Genomic DNA, 10,799 nt, shown 5'->3' on the forward strand with positions numbered 1-10,799 from the left:
GAACTTAAATGGTCAACTCTTGAGCAGTTGGTGAACTATCTGGAAAATTTTAATGTTTCCTCCTGCTATCCTGCATGCTTCCGAGGTGTCTTTCATTGTCTTTAGATTTATCTTCCAGGCATACAAACTTATGCTTATTCATTCTATGCCCTTTTTTGACAAAGTTGTCCTGTGCAAACCAATTTAAGTAATATATATGTTTAAATACATGCAGATGCCAGTTTTGAAGAATGTCTGTGGCATGGAGCAGTTCTCAGAGAGGGAGCGGAGTGCTGGTGATATGCTGAGGGGCCGAGAGCGTGCGTGTGAGAGTACGCGCGTCTGCTTCTGACCTGGTGTGTAACAGGCCGCCGAGGTGGGGAAGGCTTGGGCAGGGCTTGGACGGCCTGGATGTGTCTGTTTTTCCCCTCTTCTTGTTTTATGACCAGATTCTGGTCCAAAGGGCTTATTTCTTAATGTTAACAATACATTGAGGCTCACTAAAGGCTTGCTTTCTTTAGAAAGTGAACTATGTTAGTTGGAGGTGAAGTTTCTGAGCCTCTGATGTTAATGCTAACATCTCTTCGTAAGTGGTCAGCTTAAATTAGAGTTAATAGCTTTTCACAGCTTATTCTTTTTTCTTATTCTGAGATTCAAGTTAGGAGAAGTACCTCTTGAGAGTTATTCTGTTAAGCAGAATGTACATTTAAAAATATTTGTGGCTATAAAAGAGGCTATAATTTGTGGCTTATGTTTTAAATAGAAAAAGTATTGAAATTTTAAACAGAATCATATATTTTAGCAATTGTTGCATGACTGTTTCAGATCTAAGGATCTTTTTTCTATCATGTTCAGTATTCTAGTAGACAAAGTAACTGCTGCTTTAGATTTTAATTGTTTTTCTTTTAATCAGAAGATGCCGTTAATGAGTTATTTTCCATCTAGGAAGGTAGGCTTGTAGTTTTTGAAACTACTAATTAATACATTGAGTAAAACACTAAATGATGCAGAAGAAGATCCCCACCCTCCCCAAATAACATTACCTCTGGGTATGATTTTTTTTAGTTCCATCTTTAAAGATATTTTCCTTGTGAATATTTTTTGAAAACCTTTCATTACTTGCTGGCTGTATCAGTAGTACTTGCAGAGATGGTGTGTCATCCGTCTGTGTCCATGATGGCCTTTGCCAGTCTTCGGGGCCCAGGCTCTTCCTCTGATTGGGGAATTCTTACCATCAAAGGCAGAGCTGCCCAGATACACCCACACCAGGGTGTGAATCTGAAGCTGAAGGCAAGACATGGGAAGAAATTGGAAGTGCCTGGGGGCCATTTAAAGAGGATGGACAGTGGTGACCGTAGTTTCTAGAGGCCGTGGGAGCTGCAGTCCAGGCAGGTCCAGGCTGTGTCAATGGTGCACTCTGCAGTATGCCCTTAGGCATTGTTTTGGTTGTACAGCTGATGTGCTTGGTCCTCTGGTTTTCCTAGAGATTCTGTGAACTACGCAATAACCTTAAAAAAAACAAACAAACCGCTGTTCATATAGCTAGTTGGTTTCTGATGCGCACAACTAAGAATTCGGACAAATCCAACATCCAGACCCGTCATGGGTTGGTACTTGGCCGAGGCCCTTGTGGAGAAGAGCAGTGGTCTGCCTTTCCACCCTGGTTGGTCTCTGTTCAGAGTCCAAGAGTACTGGCTCGAGGTGACCCAAAAGGCTAAAGGGGGGCACAGGCAGTGTCAGTCGGAGCTGCTTTTGCCAGTGGTCAGGCAGGACTCTGAGGCACGCATCAGTCACCCCACTGATCGCACTCTATGGAGCTCTTACTGCTGTCTTTGCCTGATTCCATCTTTGTCGCCCCACCCCCTCCCCAAAATTCTTGAGAATATTAGGTATGGAAATAATATTGGTAGAATATTTATTTTGTTTATCCAAAATTATATCTGACAGTCTTAATTGCTTTTTAATTGACTTTATTGAGTATAATTTACATTCTATAAAACTGTACCCATTTGATAAATACGTGTGTGTGTAACCACTACTATAATTAAGATATAGAATGGTTTCATAATCCCTTAAAGTTCCCTTTATCCCCTTGCAGTCTGTACTTCTCTACCTCCCACCACAGTTTTTTTAAAGATTTTTTTGATGTGGACCATTTTTTTTTTTAAAGTCTTTATGGAATTTGTTACAGTATTGCTTCTGTTTTATGTTTTGGTTTTTTGGCCACAGAGGCATGTGGGATCTTAGCTCCCCAACCAGGGATCGAACCCGCACCCCCTGCATTGGAAGGTGAAGTCTCAACCCCTGGACCGCCAGGGAAGTCCCCCACCACAATTTTTGGCTTTTAATATATATCATCTTAGGCCTCCTCTGTGTTAGTTGATGATTTGTCATTTTGCTGTTCATGGGGATAGTACAGTATAAAAGGGTGTAATAATCTCTCTCTGTCTTTTTACTGAACTGTTAAATCCAAAGAAAAACTATCAGTGCTGTATAAATTATAAATCTGGTAATTAATACTTTACCACATAGAATGGGCTTGAATTAGATGACTTGTTCCCTTGAAAGATTTTCTGGTGGATGGCTTTTCTTGCTTCTCTGTGGGCCAAAGGCATACAATGCTAGGATTTGCTCCTTGGATACCACGATTTCTTTTAATTGTTATCGGGGTCAGGCTGAGAAGCAGGAAAGCATAGTAGTTAAGCGTGGGCCCTGGTTCTGGGTTCTGCCTCTGTTAGTTGTGTGACCGTGGGCAAATTACTCAACTACTCTGTATAAGCTTCAGATTCCTCATGCATAAAGAATACCTCCTGTATGGTATGGAGTTGTTCAGTCAACAGTGTTTATTGAACACCTACTACATACCAGGCCGTCTTCTTCATCTGTCATGAAGTTCCCCTTCCAGTGTGGGGGAAGATGCAGATAACAAGCAGGTAAATCATGTAGTATGTCAGATGGTGAGCAGTTCATTTGAGAAAACTCAAGCAGGGAAGGGCAGTGCACAGGTGCCCCTGTGTGTGCAGGGGGCAGAGGAGCAAGAGCAGGGATGTTGTAATTGTACGAGGCTCGGTCAGGGAAGGCCTCACTAAGAGGGTTGTCGGGCAAGCCCTGGTGGAGATGAGGGGGCATTCCAGGGAGAGGGGACACAAATTCGGAGACTGAGGAGGGGAGCAAGGCTGTAAATGAGGAGCAGCAAAGAGGCTGATGTGCTAGGAGTAGAGTTGGGGACTGGGCAGAGAGAAAGAACTAGGAGGCAAGATCAGAAGTGATCCTGAGCATTAAATTAGATAGAACACAAAGTATTTAGAGAAACGCTTGGCCCTTTTCTAATGATTACTGTGTAATGACAATTCCTTCATTAGGCTTTAAAAGGAGACCCTTGAGAGGAAAACAGGTTATAAGAAAGAAAAGAAGCAAGTGAAGCGTTCCCTCACTTAGTCACTCACCAAACCTTTTTTCTTGCTGCTGGGTGCTGCTGTAACAGCATGACTGAGCCTGGTCCTCGTGTTTAAGGAGCTTCCTTCCAGCAGGCTTAGTGGTGGATGCAGAGAGGTCCTGCACAGTTGAAGTATGGGGCAGGGCAAGGTTATTTGGATGCCCAGGGTGCTTTGGGAACAAATAGGGAGTCATTAAAATTATACTTCAGGGAAGGGTTAGCTATTGTCATGTGGGTTTAGCTTTTGAAGTTTTATTATGTGAAGAAAAAGATGGGTGTGTGCCTGAGGGGCGAGGTGGGAGGGTGCTTTCCAAGCAGAGGGAACAGCCTGGCAATAGCATGGGTGTTGGATAGGCCAGAGCGAAGGGAGGCGAGGTGGAGGGATGGTCAGGAGCCAGGGGGGAAGGGCTGAAAAGAGGCACCAGGGAGGGTTTATGAGTGGAAAGGAAGTGAGGGGAGAGAGAGAAGTTAGAGGAGGTGGGGCGTGGGGAGAGAAGAGGAACAAAGTGGGATGGGGAGGGGAGGGAGTGACACATGTTTATATGCAGTGATTATTCTTGGGCTGCTCCAGCTGCCGTGCCTGCGTTAACTCATGTGATCCTCACCACAGCGCTCTGAAGTACGTTACGTAGGTACTGTTATCGTCCCCACTTTCCAGATGAGGAAGCTGAGGTACAGAAAGGTTAACTAGCCTTCTCAAGGTCACACAGCTGATAGGTGGTGAACTGAGATTCTAACTCAGGCATTCTGACTCCGGGGTTTAGGTTCCCTCCACTGCCTATGAAATAATACTCACTGTTTTATCTGTGCTTTTCATTTAATCCTTATGGTAACCTGGCAGGTATATTGGAATTCCATATTTTGTCACTGTTATCTTTGTTTTGCAGTTGGTTCTTTTCTTCTTGGAATGGGTCCCAACAGAATAAGGTGTAGGATGAATTCCTCCTTTCCCACTGCTCTTCTTCCCCTCACTTCTGCCATCTCACAGTGACAGTGGGCGTTTAAAAATGGATTCTCGCTGGGCAACTGATGGTGGCAAAGAAGAGTATTTCCATACTTTTTCTTTACTCACTAATGAAATAGTCGTTTTTAGTCTTAGATTTTATTTTAAACAGACATTTGTATTAAGCACTTTTTAAACACATAATTTTTATCTATAGGAGATAACTAACAAGATTGCAGAAAAGCCAGAAAGCCTTTCTTTCGGTAGAGCTACTAATGTAGTTTTTGCGTAACATCTTTGAAATGATTCTCTTTCCTTTTCCTGTAGTTGAGGGTGAGTTTAAATCTTTTTCCCCTTTAAGATCTCTTTGTACAGATTCCATTCCCAAAATTATTAGACCGCAGATTACTTGTTCTTAATTAAACAGGAAGCTGAGAAGGAGTGTTGTACATTCAAGTCCGGGCAACTGGCTATTGAAGTGAGAGTTTTAAAGACCTGTCCTCTTGTCATCCCTTCTGCCCCGTCTTTACTCTTTGATCTTCTGGGTTCAGTCTGTCTTAGTCTCTTCTATGTTGAATAATAATAGGGATTAAAATAATAAACCTTCATTAGTGCACAGTATGGGCCAGCACTGTGCTGAGTGCTTGGCATGCACCGTCTCAGGAGTCCTCACAAGCCCTTGTGAGGAGGGGCCTGCTGTTCTGGTCTAGTGAGGTTGGGTTATAGGCAGGGCCCTCAGCTAGGACGCCACAGAGCAGGGACTCTAACCCAGGGCTTTCCGAGGCCAGAGCTGCACTCTTTACCATAAATCTGGCCTCTTCTGACATTAGTGAGGTGAGAGGGTGATTTTTACTCTGAGCGATGGAGTGGACGGATCTCTGTTCTTCCGTGGGTAGGGTAGGGTGAAGAGAGTGAATCTAGGGCCCCGTCTACCTTGTCACGGTGGGAGAGCAGCCAGACCGGCTGTCCTGGAGTGGCCGACTCCGTTGAGATGACACCACCAGCAGGCACAGGCTGTGCAGTGGATGACGGGTGCTAGGTGGCACGCCGCCTGTCTTGGGCGGGTGGCTTCTCTCCCAGCCGCTTCTACAGGTCCTGTGAGAGTTAGGAGGGAAAAGCCAGCAGCAGTGGTGTGCTTGGTTGGTTTTAACTTCAGATCTTGTGTTCCGTGAAAGCGCCGAGTCACCTGTGATGGCCTGCTCCCTTTCCTTGTCAGTTTTCCCCTTTCCATGCTCACCTTTTTGGCTTTGTGCCTTATAAATAGCAAATATTTATTGATGAGGAGAATGATATTAACACCTTCCTCACTGCTACTTTGCTTCATTTAGTTTTCACCTGGCTTTTCGACCTTGAAAAACCTGGATCTTGATCTTTTCTTCTCGCTGCAGGGCTTGTGGTGAATGAGTTGAACTCCCCTCTGGCCCGTGCTGAGACTGTGATGTGGGTATGGATTGGCTGCGGCAGGCTGGGGGTCGAGGCGAGGGTGGGGACGGAACTCTCCTCTCTGGTTGCGCTGTAGAGGCACCTGGACTGCTTGAGAAGCCTTTGACAACCCCACTCCTGTTTTTATTTAGTTGGTCTGGATTGGGGCCCGGGCCCTGGCAGGTATTCGCACTGCCCAGGTGACTCTGATGTGCAGCGACTGGATTAATGCTCAGGAGCTTCCTGGGTGCTTGGGGTTTGGTTTGGGCTGGGGGGCAGAGGACTCCAAAGCTGCGGCTACCCCCCTCGGGCCCTGCCCTGGGCGGAGAGCACAGGCCACCCCGCTCGCCGTGCAAGTGAAGCAGAGTGCCGCGGAGCTGCCGCTCAGGTGGCGCCTGCCGTGTGCCAGGCACCGTGCTGGGCACCTTGCGGCACGGGTTAGTTTGATCCTCACAGCGTCCTTAGGAGGCAAGCACTATTACCATCCATTTTATAGACCAAGAAATTCCTACTTCTGACAAGTTAGACAGGCGTGTGGTATGAAGCTGACCCACAGCCTGGCTTTTGGTTTTTTCCTAGCTGTGGAAAACTCCTTTCGGATCTTTGTGTTTTAATAATTTGGCCTCACATGTGAATATGTTTGTTTTAACGAGTGAGATGTGCACTTGTGCCGTCTCGCGTGGCTAAATGGCGATCAGTTGGTATGCAGAAGTGGAAAGTGTGTCTGTAATCCCAGTTGAAAATACTACTTTTTACAGCGTCAGAAGTAGACTTCATTTTATGGTAGATTTTGTCTGTCAAGTTATTTTGAGATAAAACTCATTTCTAATGACCTTTTTTACTTAAAATTGCATTTTGTACTTGTCTTGTAAAATGACTTATACTCTGTATGCTTGAGCTCGTGTATAGATCCTCCCTGACTTGTAAGCTGACCCCCTCTTTACACTCTGGTTTCTGTAACCTTCCAGGGTACTAAGCAAATCGAATCTCAGCACTTTAAACGTGCTCCAGTCTCGCCATCGTAAAGCCCAAACTCAGCAGTCCCTCAGTCCCCCACCCGCACCCCAAAAGCCATCACTGATTTAGTTCTTCATTTTCATTGTCATCAGAATGTATTTATTAGTACATATCTGTGCACAGTGCTTATTAAAAATTTTTATACCCAAGAGCATTGCTCACTGATTGGCCACCTGGCGTTTAGCTAATAATAAAATGTTTGTGAATCTTTAGGGACAAGAGGAAAGAGGTGTACTTAATAGAAATAATATAGGCGTTGTGTATCTTTTCTGCACCATCTTTTCTCCAAAAAGGAAAAAAAGAAGTTGGTAGGTTGTTTTAGATTTTACCAGCTTTAGTATCTTTTTATTTAATATTAAAGTTCTCTAACTTTGTGTGCTTGCTTATTAACAACCTTGGGTGGGAAATGCTTTTTACCCCAGATGGAGTGTGAAGATACATGGACACTTGCTCCCATCAGAAATAAGCTAGAATGGAGGAAGGGGCTTTGGATTGGGAATTAGAAGATGTGAATTATCCCCAGCTTGGCCACAACTAGTTACCTGACCCTGCTTGGGCTAATTTTCGTAGCTCAAGGAGAATTTTTGAGACTTGGACAAAAGGACATGAAATGTTGAGCTTCCCTCTCAGCACCTAAAAGCAATCTTGTTGGTTTTCCTCCCAGTACCATCACATTTTGTGTAGAGGTTAGTTCTAAAGTCCACATGTAAGGTGAAAATCACCTGTATTAAAAATATCACTGGAAATACTTTCAGAAGGTGCCCCTCCTCAGAGGTTGTCTCCAACACAGCAGTTCTTTCCTCTAGCGTTAGGACAGGTTGCAGGCTCTTCAGCTGAGCACAGTTGCAGCAGCTGGCTTACGTTTAGGGACTGTGTTTTATGAAGAATACATTTCTTTAAATACTTGACTCATACAAGGTTGTGAGATCCACGTGGAAACTGAGCCCACCCAGTGACCTTCAGATTCCTGTTGCCCAGCTCCCACTCATTAAGTAGAGGCCTTGAGGGCAGTTACTGGGACAATTGACTTTTCTTCTCTCTCCCTCTTCATTTTGCCAAGCAATTGAGTTGAATTTGTGTGAGTTGAATGTGGATGTCCTGCAATCCCGTTGTACTCAGGATGTCTTCCCTCCACTTTTGCTGCCACAGTCTACCTTAAGACCCTAATCATTTCCCACCTCAGCCACTTCCAGTAGTCTTCATGAAAGGCCGCTCTAAATCCAGGCCACACACCCGCCGTAGGGAAATTTATCTAAAAAACTGATTAAAACACTTTCACGGAACCCAGGCTCACAGCAGTGCTTCTCAGACTTCTCCGCCAGCGTTCTGCTATGGCAGAATTAAGGACTCTCTGGATTCTGGGAGCGTAACTTGGTCTGGTGAAATTTCTTTCAAATTTTGTGCCATAGTCATTTTTTTGTTTTCATGTGAAACACTTGTACATGTGAAACACTTGTACATGTGAAACACTTGTACTTGGATTACCTTTGAGTAGGACTGATGCTGCTTGAATGTGCCATGTTTATCTGTTACATTTGCATACCCTCTGATGGTCCAATTGGAAATACAAGTCCTTAGGAGATTAAACTCTCAAGCAGGATTCAGAGCTGCCTTTTTCTGACCTTGCCTGCCTTTTGAGTCTCCTGATACCATGCTGCTTCTCACATATGAAGATCTAATGGTGTGAATGCACTGAAATACCCTGAACATATTGAATTTAAGTCTTGATGCCTCTGTACCTGCATTCATTTATTCCTTGAGTATTTATTGAGCACCTGATGTTTCCCAGGTATTGCTTTAGGTACGAGGGATACAGCAGTGGACAAGAGCAAGCACGTTCTGGCCTTTGTGAAGCTTACATTCTAATGCAAGAGGAAGATGACACACAAATATGACATATATGACGAGGTACTAATGCCATAAAGAGAAGTAAAGCATGGTAAAGTGATAGTGAAGAAGGGGTCCTGTTTGTTGGGTCTGGCAAGGTTCTGTAAGAAGGTGATATTTTAGTGGCAACCTGATTAAGTGTGAGAGCAAGCCATGTTATTATTAGAGGAAAGAGTGCTCAATGCAACGAGAATAGCACGTGCAAAGGCCCTGAGGTAGGAGCATCTTTGGAGTGTTCACAGAATAGCAGGAAGCTCACTGCAACTGAGAAGAGTGAGCAAGGGGAAGATGAGTAAGAGACGAGATTGGGTACATGGGTAGAGGCGGAATGTGCAGAGAGAGCCCTGAGTCCATGATACGGAGGACTTTTCTTTTGCTTTGGATGCCTTCCCCTTCCATGCTTTGGGTGAGGTTGAAATTAATTTTAATTTGTTCCACATGTTAGTTGGTTGCCCCTCAGTTTGCTAAATAATTATCTCTTGCCCATTGGTTTGAAAAAAAAAGGCAAAAGATTTATTTGATCTGAAGAGAAACCAGAGTATTACATTGATTTGAAATGCCAGTTAATCATATTAATTATGTGTTTATACATACTTACAAACATACAGACATATGTTTATTAGCTCTCTTCTGTTGATTTGTATTATAATTATAATTACCTCTATACCAGGCATTGGCAAACTACAGCCCGTGGCCCCAGTCAGGCCCACCACCAAGTTTTTATAAATAAAGTTTTATAAATAAAGTTCTTTTGGAACACAGCCACACTCATTTGCTTGTGTATTGTTTATGGCTGCTTTTGAGCTACAATGGCAGGGTAGTTATAACAGAGGTCAGATGGCCCACAAAGCCTAAAATATTTAAGATTTGGCCCTCTGCAGAGAATTTACCAACCTCTGCTTTATATTATGTATTGTCTGATAGGGCAAGTTCTTCCTCATTCTTCTTTTTCAACAATTTCTTGGCAAGTCAAGCACGTTTGTTCTTTTCAGATGAACTTTAGAATCAATCTGCCAAGCTTGCCTGACTCCCTTCCTTTTCCCCCACCTCTTTTTTGGGGTAGGGAAGTGGGAGGCAGGGAGAATAGGAATTTGACTGCATTTAATTAATACTTTAGAAAAGGGTGAAGTGATCGCCTTACAATACTGGGTCTTTCCATTCCAGGAATATAATATCTCTGCATTTTTGTCTTTCAGGAAACTTTCATTGTTTCTTCATTCGGTTGTTGCATGTTTAAGTTTATTCCTATGTGTATTACTGCTTTTCATTGCTGTTGTAATTAAGATCACCTCCCAGCTATATTTAACAAGTGACTATTTATGTCATAAAAGAAAGGTTTGGATTTTTATGTATTTAAATTGTTTCTGACCCTCTTATGGAAGTAAACTCCTCTTAGGACTGTTAATTCTGAAATTTGATTCTTTTGGTTGATGGTCATTGTCTGAACTTACCAATAATTGTTTTATTCCTAATATTTATGTCTCTGCCTATGTTGTGGGATTATATACCAAGAGTAGTTTGGGGGAAGTGAATTTTGACTCTCATTGACGTTCACTTTCTTCCATTATGTAGGTCACAGCAAATGGTAATTATGTAAAAACCCAAACAAACCAACCAAAAAAAAAACCCCCCGGAAAACTTTATGCCCAGTCAGCATTTGTTGATCATTTTTAAGAATGCCCAGAAGATAATTTAGGCAGACCATTTATCAAGCAGGCTATGCCTTTCTGCAGAGCCATTTGTCGCTTTTAATACAGAATGTAGGGTTCGCATGTCACACAGGAGAGTCAAACCCAGTGACTACTCTGGAGGGCCTTTTGATCATGGACTAAAGTTGACTTAACCAAGCATTTATACTTTGGAATTAAAATATGAGCAGAAGGAGATTTTATGAATGAGTTAGTACTTTCCTAAATACGTTCTCTGTAAAGCATTTGATCTTTATCCTTAACAGCTATTCCTAAAGGATGTGAAATCTATTTTAGATTTCAAGGTCTCTTACTTGCCCTGAGCACTGAACAGATGAACCGTAAATTCAATATGTGTTAACCTTTGTGGGTTTATCTTTTAATGCCATTTTGGTCTTTTTTTCCTGAATTTGTGTCTACTCCCCAG

The 10,799-nt window shown here is 43.2% G+C and overlaps 1 protein-coding gene across 3 annotated transcripts in view; it reads left to right on the forward strand.

Moving 5' to 3' along the window:
• Window positions 1-10,799, forward strand: part of DCUN1D4 (defective in cullin neddylation 1 domain containing 4) — a 68,769-nt gene that overhangs the window by 5,259 nt on the left and 52,711 nt on the right. The window contains exon 1 of one of the 3 annotated variants that reach the window (XM_082838752.1): window positions 8,529-8,705. The exons of the other annotated variants lie outside the window; for them this stretch is intronic. The gene's annotated coding sequence lies outside the window, so the exon portion shown is untranslated. Of the gene's footprint in view, window positions 1-8,528; window positions 8,706-10,799 lie in introns of those variants that run through there. 3 annotated transcript variants of the gene reach the window in all.

The sequence above is a fragment of the Leucopleurus acutus genome (assembly GCF_964270905.1).
Source record: "Leucopleurus acutus genome assembly, chromosome: 4".
NCBI lineage: Eukaryota > Metazoa > Chordata > Mammalia > Artiodactyla > Delphinidae > Leucopleurus > Leucopleurus acutus.